Genomic DNA, 12,954 nt, shown 5'->3' on the forward strand with positions numbered 1-12,954 from the left:
TTATAAATTTACATCTTTGAGCAAGTTCTACCTTGCCTGGATAAAAATGCTCCCACGTCTGCAGTGATACTAGTATTATATTGAGCACTTGAATATCAATTCCACACGCTAATGGAACCAAAGCACTTGGGGAAAACACTGGGGACTTCATATTAAATACAACATGGTTCAACTTATGGACACTCATTTTCCACAAGGCAAAAGGTACCGTACTGATAAAATTTCGTACTATGAACTGACAAAATACCAGCCTGCCCTGTGTTATGTGCGTGCTCTTATATGCATATCAGAAGCCTAGATTATGATATGAAACTGCAGGGCAGAAACTGTCAAATTTGAAGCTGCAAAATGGAATATTAATCTCAGTGGTGTATTTTGTAATAATCTAATCTAATTCTTTTAAAACAAAATTGGCTAACATCTTTATCTTTTTAAATGTCAACTGAATTTCTCTGTGCATGTATCTGATGGACCTGCTAGGGTATATCATGGCATGAAAAATCAATTTTGCTATAAGGTCCAAGAAGGCAAGTGGATATCATGAGCAGTAGTTGAGCACTAGACGATATTTTTTTTTCTTGTGATGAGAAATTTGATCTTTTCAATATGTACCACTTATCTACAAACACAGCATGATATTTCTCTTTCCTTTTTTTTTCTTTTCAAGTAACTCATTATAATTTCATATTTTCAAAGACACAAAATAAAACAAATTGTCAACTCAAATTTCATTCCATTTGTTATTGCATAAATATACATAATACAGAAGACTACTGTATAAAAGTGTAATATTTTTGCACAACATTAATTTTCACCTTTTCGCATTCAACATCAATACCGCGAAAATATACTATGCAAACGTTTTTCATGCATCTATAGGTCTATGTACGAAAACTCAAAATCGCCAATTTAAGAACAAGTGATTAAGTAGTTCAAAAGCGACAAAGCGCTAAAAAATGACATGCGCCAAATTTACCACTTTAGTTTTCCAGTTGATCATGTTTAAAAGCCACATACCCAAGTGGTTACGCATCACTCCAGATACAATCCACAGAGGGCATCTTCCAAAATCATCACGCAACTTATTTTCACAAACCATATATTTTTACATCACTTCTTCATCCTTACATTGTACAATACATATTACCATCTTGAAAATGTGCCAATGCTATTTTGCAATCAGTATTATTTATTCCAAATACGACGACCACACTGACAAAACGGGTATAACATCACAAATCAATACAGGTAAATAAGTGCTAGCGGCAAAATTCACAGTTCTCTTGTTCTTGCTTGGCAGCGAAAACAAACTTAGTTGACAGTCCAACGGTACGATGCAGCATTGCATGAAAAGGTCAAGACGTTAAAGTAGCCACCACAAAGGCTATAAATATCCTGTATTATCTTGAAGCCATGTAACTCTATCTAGGGGGTCTCTATGATACAATGCCTTGAGCACGTCCCTTCATTATGAAATCGATCACTTGTGCAGGAGTCAATTTGAGATGTTATTCCTTCCAGACCATCTAACTTCCTATCTGCTACTTATAAATATTATTGATGTCCAATTTATTTGTCAATGTCATGGCTAGTAATGAAATGTGCACCCTAGCCTACTTTGCAGTCCCTTTTGAGAAACAATTCATCCCAGCAATGCCCTTCCATAAAACACAACAAACCCTTTTTTCTCAGGGCACCGTGGGTTTTGGGTGGGAGCGATTCTCATTCTGAACTTGTTATCATTGTGTTGTGAGATGAGTTGATATTGAAGAATGAATAAGGTGCTATGAAGTAGACTCCGTGCCCCATGTTTTGAATCATCAGGTACAATGTACATCCATGACCTAAGGAGATCATAATTTGGCAATGAAGCCTTCCTGATGTAATGCTGCCTTTCTGTGATCAAAAAACAATATTGCGGACCAGTCATCAGTTGTCATTATACAATTTATTGTAACTCTAATTTGATAATCATAGAATAAAACATTATTTGACAATCACCAAACATTATGGTATAATCAACAATTAAGACAGTAACACAAACTTGTACAATAGACCTATATAAACTATAAGAAGTAAATATCTCAAGAAATACTCATACTTTACCAGATCTAACATCAAAACATGATTGAGCGAAATTGGTTACTACTTTCAGAACATCATAATCTGAAGCACCCATAATCAACAAGAATATGTCATTCAATGACATATCATTACAGTGTAACATATTATTCATGTCAGAAAGGAAGTGCAAAGCGTTGTTCATTGTATAGACCACACTCCATAACAAAATGATATTCATCTTCAATCTTATTTGCGTCACAATGAACACAAAGTCTGTCTTCAATTAAAGTTTTTGGCGAGGTATGTCGACCTGACTCAATTCTAAGAGAATGGCAACTAATTCTAAGGTTAGTGAATGCTAATCTACGTTTACGATTAAACATACAGTATAATTTTCTTTACAAAATTGTTGTTTAAAAGTACAATAAGTCCTCAGTTTAGGTTGAGAATTTGAAGTAACAAATTTCCACTGAGTATTATATAAAAGTTCTAGACCAGTGGTAATAGTTTTAGAAATACTAGATGAACTACACGCATTGGGTTTGTCCCAAATATCATCCCTATTGATAACAGAAAGAACCTTTTTAATACCAAGTGACCATGTAAAACTGTTGCTATTATTAGACAGTTTTCTGTTTTCAACAAGAGCATCAATAACTAGTTTGTTACTATAACTATTTTGCATACATAAATCATTCAAATGCCACCAGTATTTAACCGAAAGGTTAAGCATAAAAATCAAAAGAGGAAAACTACCTAAGTCACCCCTTACAGCATGATTTGTAGTCTTTCGGTGGACACCTAAAATAAGCTTACATACTTTAACATGTAGAATTTCACTAGGTAATTTATCACATAATTGAATAAAATTATCATCCTTTAAGTTCTTTAGCATATAAGGTGCCCAAACCTCACATCCATATGCTAGAATTGGTTGAATAAGTGAGTAAAATAATTGGAAACTACATTTAACAGAAGAATTATATAAATTATTTCTAATTTTGAAAAATGCTTTAGAAGCCTTTTCCTTAAGTTTTATCATCGCTTTAGTAAATGACCCAGATGGTGTAAAAACAATACCAAGATAACTATATTCATCAACAATTTGAAGTAATAAGTCACCAAACTTAAAAGCATGATTACACTTACACATAATACGACCACTCTTATTAAATATCATTACCTTTGATTTATCAGTATTTACCATAAGTTTCCATTTTTTGCAATAATTAGAAAGTCTATCTAGAGCACATTGCAAACCCTTAGCGCTCTGTGAAATAATGACTAAATCATCAGCATACATCAAACAATTCAAATTAGAAATATTTTATTTTATATAGCTTGGAAAGACAATTCAAAACTAAAAGCAAAAACTGTGTATTTTAGCAGAAAATTTGGAATTACCTGAACTAAAATGCTTGTCTGCACAAAAATTAATCACATGAAAATTACCACTTTTGAAGTACTTGTGTGTGCAAAATGCAACTTTAATTTGATTTCTAAGCCTGCTTTCTATCTCAGTCATCCAGGCCTACTTACATTGTATCCATTTCATTTTCAAACATCAAGCCCTTGTTGAGACATTTTTGAGACATTTACACTGTAACATTTTATATACACTCATGTTGCCACTGACGCTAAAACCTAATCTCAAATTGCTTGTTAAAATACCGTCAGTGCCATTATACGAGGTTAAGAGCTAATATGCCAGCTAACTGTTTGAGATAATATACATCAGCCATTCAGTCAAGTGTAACACATAGGACACAGATGCGACTTTCTCAATAAATGACGTGCACATGATTTCCATGGCAAACAAACTGTGACCATTCTATACCATGCAATAAACTTGGCTCACATTGAATGCTGTGTCATTTACATTGTACATATAATATTTTATAAGTCACATACTGATTATGTAATCACATCTTAATTTTGTTGCCATTAACTCCTTTCATAATGCCAATTTCAATATCAAATGTTCTAATTCAAAGCAACATATGAGTACAAGTTACTACCCCATCCATAAATCCATAATCTAATGCTAAATACCTAATCCTAACTGTAAAACTGTATCCAATCCTAATCCTAAAATTCAATCATGTCCTACCCCAACCCTATATCCTAACCTATTAACTTAACCCTAAACCCAACCTTTAATCCTATTCCTAACCTTGTCCTAAATCCAATCCAAAACCGTAAACCTAACCCTAAATCCTAAACCATAATCCTAAAACCTAACCCTATCCAAAACCCAACCCTAAATCATAACACTTGACTCTAAATCCTAGTAAACCCAACCTTATCCTAAATCCTAAACCCAACCTTACCCTAAATCCTAAACCCAACCTTATATCCTAAAACCTAACCATGTATTCTAAACATAATACTATATCTGCCCCTAAATCTAATCCTATATCCTAACCCTAAATCCAACCCTTAAACCTACCCTTAAAACGTAACCCTAAAAGCCAACACTATATCATAACCCATAATATCCTAACCCTAACCCCGTAAACACACCCCTAACCATATCATGAGCAGGGGTTCAAATTCGCAATCAATTGCGGGAACCAGTTTAGGTTCTCGCAAATGGCTTTTGCGAGAACCTTTGGTTCTCATCAGAACCAGGCTTTCGATTCCCCGTAATATTGAGAAAAAAAAACCCTGTGAAATCATAATACCCTATAAATAGGTGGGAATTTGTTTGCAACTTACTATAACATTATTAATAACAAAACCATGTTGGTTATCTTTTTTTTTTTTAAAAGCAGCTGTTTCAACTTTGAATCCTGAAAGTAATAATAATATTGTAGTGTACCGAACGTAAAATACACAGCAAGCTCAGCAACTTTCTTTAAGCTTATTAAACTTCGACTATCGCTGTAACTTACCTATCATGCATTAATGAGACCATAACATAACGTTTATGTATTAAATATAGTGCAGTTTAAAAGGTTTTACACCCGTATGAGTTAGTTTGGAGAATCTGAGGCCGCGAATGACCCATCTCCTACTGCTAGCTACGCGATGAAGAGATGTCAAAACATGAAAATATACCATATACCGCAATACCCCTAATTTCACTTGATATCTATTTACATTTTATTCATAAATTTATTACAAATTTCCTTAAATGTTAAGCTGGAAATTGCTTAAAATAGCTTTTGTATGTACTGTTATATGATTCGCAATTTTAAACCATATATTTTCAAATGAAATGCAAATTAAATTAAATTAAATTTATTCCACATATTATTTTGTACATCGGGTAAAGGGTGAGCACGTGTGTAATAAATGACGAGCGTCATTTGACGATTAATTATTCATGTCATGATTAATTATTCATATGACCCGACTCTTTGGTAAGAAAGAGTTGCCGTGATTGGTGGAAATACGTGAGATGAATGTGATTTAACCAATGACATAGACGCTTTTATTTACTAGCGAGGTCATATCTATTATTATGGGATGGTGGGTTGTAAACACAGGCCAGGGCGAAACTTTCACGCTCTGTACGAGATGGACAGCTAAAATGATGAAAACTTTGCCTTTTTCCTCAACATTTCAGAATTATATTCATGGATTAATGAGATTATTAAATCACATTTCCGTTGCAGTAAAAAAGGGTAAAAATAACACAAAATGTGATCTTAGACTTCCAAGCTTGTGCGCGAACCAATTTTGGTTCGCCCAGTTTAACCCAGCGAGAACCTTCACGCGAACCGGTTCGCGGGTTCGCGTCGGATTTGAAGCCCTGAATGAGCCTTGAGAAACCAAACCTGAGACCACATTCAGACATTTATTAAATTTATAAATTCACTCATATTTTAAAAATATTTCAGGGCAGCAATGAGGTTTCAACATTCACTAACATACCACCTTTTTCTAACTAGGCTGTCGTTTTACTACGACTTAACCTCAAGGTATTTTTTCTATTTCGGTGTTAATCAGGCTAACTGCTGTGAAGCTTTTACTGATCTGTTATGTATCAACGTGACCGTATCATGGCCAATTAAACAGCGACTGTTGAAATTGGCTACCGAGAGAGCCTCTCTGATGAGTCTGTATGTCAGACAGCCTGTTCGGTGCTCTGGAATGTTGACGACTCTAAAAATACACTGTGTTGAATTATACAGATCTATGCAAAATTGAACCAAAAATTTTACATTAATTATGACTACTACGTGTATGTATAATATAACAGTGGCCCCCCCCCATGTGATGACCCACGCTACACAACTGATATATAAATTATTTTTTTGATAATATGTCTACTTATTATACATGTACTTCACAGATCACATTTTTTTAATTACCCCCCAAGTGTTACATGTATTTGGCTAAAATGGCTATTATATTTTGTAGTACAGATGATCACAATTTTAGTGAATATAAGTTAAATATATAAACTCTCAGACTGCAGATGACAAGTTTCAAATTTTTTACAAAATTAAAAATTAAAAAATTTCAGAATTGTAAATTTTCATGACCATATTTGGCATCAGTATGAAAAATGCATACAAATGAGTACAAACAAGCCTAGAATTGGCTCAGATGCTCTTGAGAAAGCTCTTGATATTTTGAGAAAATATCTCTGAACTTGGGACTTTTTATGTCGAAGCATATGGCTAGCATGCAGCGCATTAATTTTCTGTACCACTTCTCTTGGACAATTTGTCAATATAATCATACGATGTCTGTCTGCACCAATATCGAGAGGGAAACAATGCATTTTACAGGTCAAATGTTCGATATCAAAAGTAACAAAGTAAACTGGAGCAACCACAACAAAGTTCACAAAGAAAACAAACAAGATAGGTACTCCGAGACATGGGGGATACAATCAGTAATTATCAACTTCACGCATGCAAATTTTGCAGGATTTTGATTTTTTGCACTTTAAATTCCATGGTAAATTTTAAATTCACAAAATTTGAAGCCTGTGATATTAGGCCAATATAATTTAATAGTTTATCTTAAAGCCATTAGTAAAATTGCCCAATTTTTTAGCATTATTACTGCTGGATATGGAATAAATTTTACTTTTCACCAGTTTTTTTTTACCTCCAAAATCCACCACACAAAAAATTCACGTCTGAATCGTCAATCGTAAATCTCAATAAAATTCTTCAACTTGAACAGTGAAACTATGCGTGCATATTCCCAGGTGTATTCTTGTCCAACAGATCATCCCACAGTTTGATACAATTAATTAAAAACAAAATTTAACAGCATTCTGCATTACATGTAGGTTTTCAACATGAGACAAACTATCAAATTAACATCAAAACCCCAAACTACTCAGAACTACAAGATTCACAAAACATGAATCCCACTTATAAATTATACTGAAATAATATTTCACATTAATACATGAAGTTTAGACCAAATTGATGTGAACTTAATCAGGAATAAAATTTGTAGCCAATGTGCATTGTTGCTTGAAGAATATAAGTGAGTTGAATTAGATCGAATCGGATGTTATTTTAGTGAGTGTGATGGCCTTAGATGTTGCCGGCTATCAAGCAATTTAGCATTGTTTAGTTGCTATGATACAAGAAACATCTTGGGCCTTAAAGAAAATACTTTAGAGTTCCCACAGTAAAGTAATCCATACAAAAAAATTAAACTGTTCTTAACTGAAATGTTTCTTTCTTTTGATTACTGTACATACACTTTCATCATGGACATTTCACAAAATAAAAATTCTTCAAAATGGAACCTGTTGAGCACTTCAAATCACTACCAGTTGAACTCAAGTCAACTTACAGTGACACAAATAACAGTCGTCAGCAACAACTGAATCGCTAAAAGCGTTTGACAATTGCTACTAGCGTTTGAGCACAAGCAATTTGTCTCTCGATGGCTGTGACTGCTAGTAGTGTGATTTTTGAACCTGGTATGTGTACACAGATAAGATCAAAAACACTGGATCATTTGTAACTACTATACCATTCAGCAAATTACTTCAGCGGTGTTCATCTACTCTTTCTGATTATCGCGGAAAAAGAACTAGGTCACACGTTGCTGCATAGCTTGACCAGCGAATGAGGTGCTGATGTGATCATGACGTGATTCAATTAGCCAATCAGAACCACACTTGACACTTCTGTATACGCCATAAACTGTGCCAAAGTGGCAGACTGCTTAAGTTCTCTGCTGAAAACTATAATTCCAAAAATTCATGAAATCAGTTACAAAAAACATAAAAATAAAATTAAACCAAACAATTATTCAAAATACACCTTTAGGGTAGCAAACTCCCATTTTCCTTTTCAAATTTCATAAACACCAAATCAATGGTCAGATGATAATGCATGAATTATATATTTCCTTTGTATCAGTATTTACAATTACAAAGAAGCTTTAAATCATGAATTAAAAAAAATGTAAAACAATTCAAAATTGGTAATGCCTGAAAAATTAATCACACATAGCTGTACACTTTCACAGCACAAGCATCCTGTTCATCCAGGGTTTTCTTAGGATTTCAAGCACATCTTCCTGAATGAAAACAATTTACTTCCCATGATATTCCACAAGCATTTTAATGAACAATGTATATGGTGTAGACATTTGACACATTTTCACTTCCGCCACCACTTTGAAGTTACAATTTTTATGTTCAATGTTCGTGTGTTTCAAGAATTCGGCATGAGTCGACATTCGACAAGGCATGACAGAAACATCAAGCAGAAATAGAGAAAGTGATAACACAGAAAAGCCAAGGAGCATCAAGCTGTATGCCTTTTTAAAGTCAAGTAAAAAAAAGTGTTTAGGACAGCGTTCAAGCTTTGACTTACGTTTCGCGGACAGAATGGTGGGAACTTAAAGTGAAAGATATCCTACTTAAAGGAACATTTTCTGGGGTGAAATTTTGTGTAGAAACTGAATCTGACATAAAAAAATGCATAATTGTCAACTTGAAAAGTTTCCCCATAGCACTGTACAGGCATATTTCTGCCTGAAGTCCTCAAATTTGAGCGAAAATTGGCGCAAAAAAAATAAGTCCTGCAAAACTAGGACTCTCAGGGCTAAACAAATATAAACTTGCTCTAGAGCAGGCCTTCTCAACTAGTTTATTTGAAGCGCCAACTGGAAAATGTATGTGATCATGAAGTGCCAAAATGTTTAAGGGCGCCTGAGGACTTTGTGAGTTAGAGTGGGCGCATAGCGGGTACGGTGTAGTGATGAAGTTTTATCGGGGGTCCAGGGGGCAGCGCCCCCGGAAGCTCATGGATTTTAAGGTTTTTTAAAGGCCCAGATTTAGTATTTTCACCTCTTTTTTGTTCAAGATTTATGTGAAAAAAATATTTAAATTACCGTGCGCCACTTCGACTGACTCCAAGCGGCGTGGCGCGCGCGCCGCCAGTTGAGAAGGCCTGCTCTAGAGGGAGGTCTTGGCTATAGCAAGTTTATATTTGTTTAGTCTTAAACCTCACAGTTTTGAAGGACTTATTTTTTTTGCAAAGGCCTTTATTTTTTTCACACCCGCCGAAATGTTAGGGGTAGGGGTAACATATTACTACTTTAATTTTTGTCAGTACATTTAACTGAGTCAAGTTTTATACCACTATTTAGCTAGTGAAATACTGAACAAAAAGACACAAAAAGCATCTCAATAGCTCATACCATTGAGGAGTTATGGCTTTTTCAAGCTCAAAATTAGGCGAAAATTGCATTTTTTCCCAAATCAATTGTCACCCTGACCCCTAACTTTCTAACCCTGTTACAAAAATAAAGAAACAGATTTATCCCATTTAATGATTTGAATATCACAAATGTACCTTTGTCACATAATTAGCATAAAAAATTAGGCACTACTCAGTAGTTTTTATGTTCATACACTCACAGGAAATTAGCAAGTCAAAATTTTGTCACCCCAAAGCGGCCATTTTCGCCAAAATTGGACCAAAAATGAATGTTTCTCCAAATCAGTGAAAAATAAGGGGTTTTAAGTGCCAAAATCTGAAAATATGTGACATTTTACCCCTAGAAACATTTAAGCAATCAAGAATTATGACTGTTTTCACCCCTAAATATTTTTTTTTCACACGCGTGTCCGCCAAATGTAAGTCAAAACTTGAATGCTGTCTTAGGGATAAAAAATCCGCAACTTTTAATTCAAACTTTCCTTACGTTTTCTGACATTTGGAAGCATTTGCAAGGCCAATCGGTATCAACTGTGAAGTGCAAATACGTATGGGAACTCTTGGATTTTGCTTCATTTTTAAATTTTTCACTCCAAATTAGGGTATTAAATTGAAATACCCCAAGAAAATCACATCATTATCGTATTAAAATCATGATGGAAAGTTGTGGATTCAAAAGAATTATTTTGCAAATATCACACAATGGGTAGGAAATTGGCTGGGGTGGGTGGGGGTATGGGTGTGTGTGGGAGGAGTTGGGGGGGGTAGAGTTGCAGAGGCTTGTGTGACATTTAGGTTCCACAAATGGGTAATTTTGTACAATTTTCTGCTCCCATTTAGGGCCACTTTTGGCACCTGCACCAGCCTTGAGACCACAACCCAAGAAGCTCCTCCAGGAATGCACTTCCTCCATAACATTGGCATCAATCCATCTTTGAATGACATAACATGTCTGCTATCCCTAATCGACCAACTCCCACCACCTCAAATTCCTCTACACATTTTCCATCTCATCGTCATGAGCATACACATAGACAAAACCTAAGATGCAGTTCAAGTTCGAGATGGCTGCCCGATTCAAAAACAGCTCTCTGCGGGTCATTTGGAATTGATACTCCTAACAACACTTTCAATGAACATTCCAGATATAAACATTATCAGACTCAGTCCGCAGGCTTCGAATGTCATAACATGGGCTGTGCCGTTATCTACATTGTACATCAGCAGACGTTTGTTACATTTTGTAATTAATTATCAAATCAATGCAGTAAACGGATTAAAGCCAAATAAAACAAGTCCCGAGCGCATGTTATGAGAAGTTCAAACAAGGATGAAAGCGTCTACAGGATTCTTCCTGAAGGTCAACGTGCCGATAATCAATTTATGAAGATCTATTGGTTGATTTGATCGTACACCTGATGCCCCATAGGAATTAGTAAGACACAGCATTCTTGTAGTTATAACATTTTCCTACACTGTGTAATTTGGAAATAACTCCTATTTTTGCTGCACACATATTTTGGCAAAATTGTTTTACATTTTTTGCCACCATGTATAAGTTCAAAACTCTATTTCTACTAAGGGTCGTTTTACAGGCAAAATTGTGCTCTTTTAAAGTGTAAGGTGATTTTTTCCCCAAACATGCACCCATATCTGATGATTTTGACCTGCCCCATTCTTGGATAATTTTTCAAACCTGAAAAAAATTTAACTTATGTCAATTTTTTTTTTAAATGACGCTTCATTCAAAATTGACATACAGCGCATGATACGTCAGTATGTCAAATTCATATCCCTAGATACAGAAATAGTGGCGTATGTCACATATTTACGACAAAGTGACAAATGTCACTGATACGCCACGTCATGCAAAACATGGGGAAATTTGTACACAATTTTCCCATTGAGTGAGATATGCCAAACTAATTAGTAATAATATCTAATTAATTAATGACATGCTTGTCTTGAAAATTTGTCACAATGTACATGCTAGAGCGTAATATATAGATTATAGAACTTAACTTATCCCATTTGTCAAAAATGGCTGATACGACGGTATGTCATCCGAGCGACGAAATATATACACAATTTTAGATGCACTATTAGAAGGTCACCACACAACAACTGGTGAACAACATATAGAACTAGATTCCTGAGAGGCCTTCGTTATTGAATATATGCCTCACAGGGATACTCTCCTGCCCATGATTAGGTATGCTAAGTACTCCTATTTTCACTGCTATGTCCACAAGTCATGTCAAATTTACATTTCATTTACAAGTGAATATGAGACCAGTCAAAACAGCGAGAACCGCAAGGTAATAAACATTTAGATACATGTGTAAAATGTGTACTGTGCATATTTTGCAGCACGTGTAAAAGATTATAATTATATTTATACATTAAATAATGATGCTGTGTGAAGGATGGACCATGTTCATTTTTACATTCAATAATACGGACCAAAATAGTTTGTACATTAATTTAATTTTGAATGTTACGAGATAAGCAAATGTGCCGAAGGGGAGACTCCATCACGGATATTTTTGTAAATACTGATTGCACACAATGTGTATTTTATAGTTGAGGCATACCCTAAATTACAAACAGTAAACTTGATAAAGTAGTTAAATATTAACTATTGATGATACAATTAATAAAATATGTTTGTAATAAAATAACCTTGTGTTTGCCAACAATTTCCTACACTGTAACAGTTGTAAGTAATTAATTGGGATTCCAGGTAAAAACCACATGTGCCTGCTCACGGTCAAAAAATTTTTATTGCCTGAGGCGAAGGGGCTTTGGTAGTAGGTTACAAAAAGTCACATCAAAAATTCCTCCGGAGCTTGTTGCCATAGCAACGGCAGATTTTATGATTTTAGCGGTTTTTGCTTATTTTGGGGTGAAAATAAGAGAAATATTATACACTTTTCTGAATTGCTCTTGACTTAAAATTTGAGGTCAAATTAAAAAATAACCTTATCACCATAAAGTACCATCTTTGCACTTTTCACAGGTGTAAAAATATTTCAATAATATTTCCCCATGTGCAATTTTAGGGATGGGCAACATTGACATTTTAGCACTTTTGAAAAAATGACATTTTTACCATATCTTTGAAGTCAAAAAACGAATTTTGCTTGAGCACCCAGAATTATTTCCTCATTGGTGGTACTTGAGCAGACATTGCCCCTTCCAAATCTGGTAAAAAAACTCTGGGGCTATTTGTCCT

At 34.7% G+C, this 12,954-nt stretch overlaps 1 protein-coding gene across 1 annotated transcript in view; it reads right to left on the reverse strand.

Moving 5' to 3' along the window:
- The window catches only part of LOC140159382 (dnaJ homolog subfamily B member 6-A-like), an 82,579-nt gene that overhangs the window by 45,409 nt on the left and 24,216 nt on the right, over positions 1 to 12,954 (reverse strand).

Source organism: Amphiura filiformis, chromosome 8 (assembly GCF_039555335.1).
Source record: "Amphiura filiformis chromosome 8, Afil_fr2py, whole genome shotgun sequence".
NCBI lineage: Eukaryota > Metazoa > Echinodermata > Ophiuroidea > Amphilepidida > Amphiuridae > Amphiura > Amphiura filiformis.